Source organism: Triticum aestivum, chromosome 4A, assembly GCF_018294505.1.
Source record: "Triticum aestivum cultivar Chinese Spring chromosome 4A, IWGSC CS RefSeq v2.1, whole genome shotgun sequence".
NCBI classification, from domain to species: domain Eukaryota; kingdom Viridiplantae; phylum Streptophyta; class Magnoliopsida; order Poales; family Poaceae; genus Triticum; species Triticum aestivum.
The window spans coordinates 235,779,079-235,784,853 of NC_057803.1; the positions used below are offsets into that span (position 1 = coordinate 235,779,079).

The 5,775-nt window shown below is 43.9% G+C and overlaps 1 long non-coding RNA gene across 4 annotated transcripts; it reads left to right on the forward strand.

The window, feature by feature from the left end:
• Nucleotides 1-547: 547 nt before the first annotated feature.
• LOC123085901 (uncharacterized) lies at nucleotides 548-5,088 on the forward strand. Of its 4 annotated transcripts, none has more exons than XR_006440114.1 (5): nucleotides 548-1,385; nucleotides 1,466-3,069; nucleotides 3,197-3,281; nucleotides 4,430-4,475; nucleotides 4,678-5,088. It is a non-coding gene; the product is annotated as an uncharacterized lncRNA (long non-coding RNA). The 4 variants fall into 4 exon arrangements; XR_006440115.1 differs by having other exon boundaries at nucleotides 1,466-2,274; nucleotides 2,937-3,281; XR_006440113.1 differs by having other exon boundaries at nucleotides 1,466-2,045; nucleotides 2,137-3,281.
• Nucleotides 5,089-5,775: the final 687 nt, after the last annotated feature.

Genomic DNA, 5,775 nt, shown 5'->3' on the forward strand with positions numbered 1-5,775 from the left:
ATAAGTTTTGTCTTATTTCTGACGTAAAAAGAGACCGTAAGAAATTATATAACCGCCGTAAAAAGTATTTTATGTTATATAAAATTACAAACGTAAAAACATAGTGTAAAATATATATAAACTTCAAATTTTCTTATCTTATGATCTATATTTTTATTTTTTATACCAAATTTTACGCAGTGAATCGATAGGAATATAACTATTTGAATTCCAGACGTAATTTAATTATGAAATGATCGTAAGATTACCTCGGATGAAGAATAACTTATTATGCACCCTGGGTGATGAATAGTACTCCCTCCGTCCGAAAATACTTGTCATCAAAATGGATAAAAAGAGATGTATTTAGAACTAAAATACATCTAGATACACCCCCTTTTATCCATTTTGATGACAAGTATTTCCGGACGGAGGGAGTATCACTAACATATTTTTTACGATGATTATATATTTTCTTACCAGTAACAAAATGATATCTGTTACCCCTCAGCCCTATAAGGCCCGATCTGCAGTTTCGGAACAGATAGCGTAGAAACTAAAAAAGAAAAGAAGCCCACCCCGAACGGCACAAAATAGGAAAAAAGAAAACCCACCCCATCTTCCCCATCTTGTCGTCGACCCACCACATCCGGCACCCCGCTGCCGGCCACCTCCCGGCGCCCCGGCTTCTTGACCCGCCGCCAGCCACCTCCGGCGCCCCAACTTCTTGACCCGCCGCCAGCCACCTCACCATGCCCCTGATTCTTTCCCTGCCACCTCCCCGCGGCCCGACTTCTTTCCCGCCTCCGGCCTCCTCCTCGCGCCCCGGCTTCTTCCCGGCCGTCGGCCTCCTCCTCGCGCCCCAGCTTCTTCCCCGCCGCCGGCCTCCTCCTCTTGCCCCGACTTCTTCCCCGTTGCCGGCCTCCTCCTCGCGCCCCAGCTTCTTCCCCTCCGTTGGCCTTCTCGTCGCGTCCCGGCTTCTTCCCCGCCGGAGCGGCCAACCACAAGATCCGGTCGCCACATCCCCATGACGCCCCCAGCAACGGCGCCCGGACCTCGACACCACCCGGCTCGGGGGACTCCAAGCCCCGGCGCTGCCGACCCCTGCACTACCTCATCCGGCGACGATCCACGCCATCACTCTGCCTCGTTCCGGTGGGGGATCCATGGCCACTACGCCAGTCCAATACCACCGCCGCAAGCCGGCCACATCCACAATGACCAGACCGGCTGCCCCGCGCCTCAGCCCCCCGTATGCACGCCACCAAGTGCCTCTGTGCACTACCCCCGCCTCCCCCATCAGGTTGCAGCCCGAGCCACACGGTGCCGCATCTTGTTGAGATCACTGCCTTGCCGTGGTTCCAGCGGTACACAGGAGGATGGATGCCCTGGTGCCGTACGCCCAGGTTGGTATTGATGCTCCGGCCAACTCCATTGATATTCTCAATAAATGCTCCACTGCTAACTCCATTTGAAGTTTTGTCAGGTTTTGATGCGATGCTCTTCTGCTCATGACGCTGGAGCCCTAGTGCCCCACTACACATGAAACGAGAGACATGTACAGAAGTTCACCTAAAAAAAGGCTAGCAGTTCTTCCCAAAGAGACAACAGTTCTAAGAAAAGAAGGTAGAAAAAAAGGGTAGCTCAACGTACAAAAAATTGGAGGTTTAGAGACCACAAACAAAGACGAAAACAATTTCAGTGGCACAATCAGTTTAGTTTCTATTTTTAGTTCAGTTCAATTATTATTTTTAGTTTCGTTCAGTTCAATATTGTCAATGAACTGATATACATACAAATAAGAAATTATATTCATTTATTTGGTACAGACTTAGTTATTAGTTTTGGAGACCAGAATATCAGTTCAGTTATTTTATCATTTTGTACCGATTCCACTCATTGTATGAACTGGTGCATCACCATGGAAGTAAAAAAGAAAGGAAACATCAGTCCAGCTACTAGACATGGATGTGATTTTCTATGTAAATATCTAGCGGGAGCTGCAGCTGGTGAGCGTCTGTGCCCTGCTGATTGCGTGCAAGTACGATGAGATTTGGGCTCCAGAGGTACGTAGGTTGAATGATGGATCATCCATCCATTCTGCTGTTCGTTCGTTCATTGAGTCCGCGTTCTGATTGGTGGCTGTTTTGTGCGTAGGGATGGCAATTTTTCCCATGGGTATGGGTACCCGTGGGTACCCTACCCGAAAACAATGAGAATGGGCAAGACTTGAAGAGATTTTCTACCCACGGGTAATGGGTACCCATATCCACAAAATGTATGGGTAGGGCATGGGTAAGAAATTGTGCCCATGGGTAACCCAATGGATACCCAGAAAAAAATAACAAATGAAAATAATTCCTATAACATGTGGGGTTAACATCCAACTCATATGGTCTAACCCTAAATCTTGTATTCCTTAAACAAGTCATAGCTCATAGGCTCATAATCACCTGCTTGCCACTCCTCATACGTCCTATGTGACTCCTCAAAAATATGAAATATCGACTCTTCGCTACCAGACTCTTGTCGAACACTCGATCCAGCGATCCCCAATTCCCACCACCGCCTTCCACTACGTCGGCCTTCCACCAACCGCTGCTCATACTCCCCTGATGCCTCCAAGAGGCCACCCACTGGAGGAGGCCACATACGTGCTATAGTTCTCTACCATGATCACTTGAATTTTGAACTCATTTCTCTACCTCTTAAGAATTTGAATGCTATATATTGTACCCAATGGATACCCATTGGGTATAGGATACCCGATGGGTATGGGCATGGGTGTCAGTTTATACCCATGGGTATTGAAGTGGGTGGGTATAAAAAATTTCTATGGGTATGGGTTTGGGTAGAAGGAGGTTGTACCCGCCCATACCCTACCCATTGCCATCCCTATTTGTGCGCCAACCTGCAGGTGAATGACTTCAAATTGTTCTCCGACAACACATATACAGGGAGCAGATTCTGAGGATGGAGAAGGCAATCCTGAACATGCTTGAGTGGAACTTGACAGTGCCCACACCTTACGTCTTCCTTGTCCGATTCGCCAAGGCCGCGTCCTCCTGAGATAAGAAGAACGGCAAGGAGGTAAAAGGAACACCAGATTTTTAGCAAATTCTTCAGATGTAGTACGTATCTTCCATTTTGCCAAAGCAGTGAGTCTATGTGCTGAAGTTTCTCGCGTCTTCTCTTGGATGTATTTGTCTAAATGGAGAGCACTGTCTTTTTTGTGTGGAGCTGGCGCTGCTGCAGTATGGACAGGAACAATGCGTTGATGTCGAGCAAAACACAGAGACAAGGTTAGGGATTTTGTTTTTGTTCTAAAGTATTTATCTGCATGCGTAAGTTTGAAGATTGTTGTAGAGCGAGTTCAAGTGTGGTTTCGTGAAAAAATTCTCGGTTTTGCACACCAGCCCCTTTGCTTTGCACATTGCTTGGTTATGCATGACTGCTGATGGATGCAGCAAGCGTTTATATTAGTTTGATCTTGTGCAAGACTCAATTTTGTCTCGGTTTTCGTGGATGCTAGCTGGCAATACGTCCAACATTCTTGCGGCGATAGCGGCCACCACTAAGGGCATTTGCGTCCAGCACTCGAGCTACATGCTCGACGGTTGCACACTGCCGACATGGGCATGCACAAAGATATTAAGTAGATGTTTGTTAGTTCAGTTTTTTATTGATTTACCTTGTTTAAGTAGTAGTGCAGCAATAAAAGGTGTAGTTGTACTGAAGTTTTAGTTGCTATATGAGGAACCCAGAGGCCATTTATTTTGGTTTTCAGTTCAACTTGTCTGTTCTTTTCGGTCCGGATGCTTTATTGCGCATAATCTTGAGGAAATCCCCAAAAATCATGTCTCATGTGAATCTTGATCAGTTCATCAGTTTGTCAGGAAAATATCATCTACAAGAAGAATTGCAATCTCGTAATGTGAAGTATGTTGTAGTCTATACCTGTAGAGTGCATTTTTGCAGTGCTGGTATTCGTGGTCACTCTTTTATGTTAGAAACAATGGATATATATTTATATTTTGTAGTGTCAGTACTTGAGAACAAAAGGTTCAGTTTCCAAACTTTAAACAGTTCATCGCAAGCTTTCGGTGTAGCAAGACATGCGCCAATGTGTGTGTGCACTTGATGCAACTCTATTGCAGTATATGAAGTTCATGCGATTTTCATGCATCAACAATCTGATAGAGAGCACCATTCTTTTCTGAATTTTGTATTTAAGAAATATCACCCTTTCTATATTTTGAACACTAGCTAGTGCTTTCTTTCGTTGTTATAGTCAAAAAGTAGTACATGCATTTAGTTATGGTGATAGTGATACTAACCAGACCAAGCTAGTTCAATCGTTTTACCAAATTCTAGAAATTCTCCATATATGCAAGAGCCAACCGGACGTCTTTGTCTAGCCTGACTTGGGACGGCTTCTTTGCAACTGCAGGTTAGAAAGTTCAACATGTGATTGGAATTCAGTGCAAAAGCTGCAGGTTAGAAGTTCATCTTCTGTTCTGCCCCTAGAAAGAAGTTTGTCTTGTAAAGGTTGAAGCTAATGGGCTAGGAAGCTTTATAAGAAATTGATTTGTGTGTTCATTGAAAAAGTTTGGTTTGCCTGTTCCGTGAAAATGTCTTGCTAAAGAAATATCTCTTGTGCACTTATTTATTCGCCTGAATATTTGGTTTGATTCTCAGGTGCGAGATGGCGGCCGCCGACGTTGCTAAATCCTTCTACAAACTAGTGGTTGGCTGCTTCGAGCGGTAAATGTGGTCGGATTCAGCAGCTAGCTCTTCCTCGAGCAACCATTTGGAGAATTTTATTGTCTTCTTGTGGTGGTGATTGATTTTAGGATCAGTAAATTTGACATTGGTAGCTAGCTTGCGTATGGAACCTGCAAGTTCAATATTGGTATTAGATTTAGTTTCTTGTTGTACAAATGTCCCAGTTCAGCTACAGAAATCATGCAGGTTTAGTGATGATGATACCATAAGTTCGGACAAGAAAATTTATGTATATGATGAGATGATTGCTACTTCTTCAAAGAAGGTATTGTACATGACAGCTTGATGTGCATACAAGAATAAAGAAAATGTTTGAATCAAAAATATTGATCAGTACTAATTAAAAACAATGATTAGTTTTAAAAGATGGTTAGCTTTTGGTATTCTGAGACGTTGACGTTCAAGTTCTACAACTGATCTATCCAAATGGGACAATGAGGTCAATCCAGCAGGTGCTCTCCAGTGACATGTCAGTGCGTCGCCCACTCGTCCCCATGCCTCTCTGCCACACGTCGTGCCGTGCCGGCTTGCCATCAACCACCATTGTGGCAGCCCTGTAGTGCTTCCGCGATCACCACAAGCAGCTTCCTTCTATCGTTGCCCTCGCCATGCTCTCCTGCATATTGGCATTGTAAAAACACAATAAGTTCACAACTAAAAAAATTGTAAGTTCAACACGGCGCCCCAGATAAGTTTGAGAAAAAAACTCAAACAAAATGAAACCCAATGAAAAATCAAATGATAAAAATTTCAAGTCGCAAAACAAGAGAAGTCCAAAACATCTTCCTTTAAAAAAAATATCATTTAGTTCAACGATGTAAACCATGCAAGTTCGGGCACTATGATACCCAAAAAACAAAGTGAAGTGTAGTATGTGAAAATATGCTCAGTACAAACCCATACGAACATTAGTGCAAGTACTCTTTTCTCGGAACCATTCAAAATACTCTGAAAAAAATACCTCAGTACAAGCACACACATAGATCAGTATGAATACTCTGTTTTTCGGAC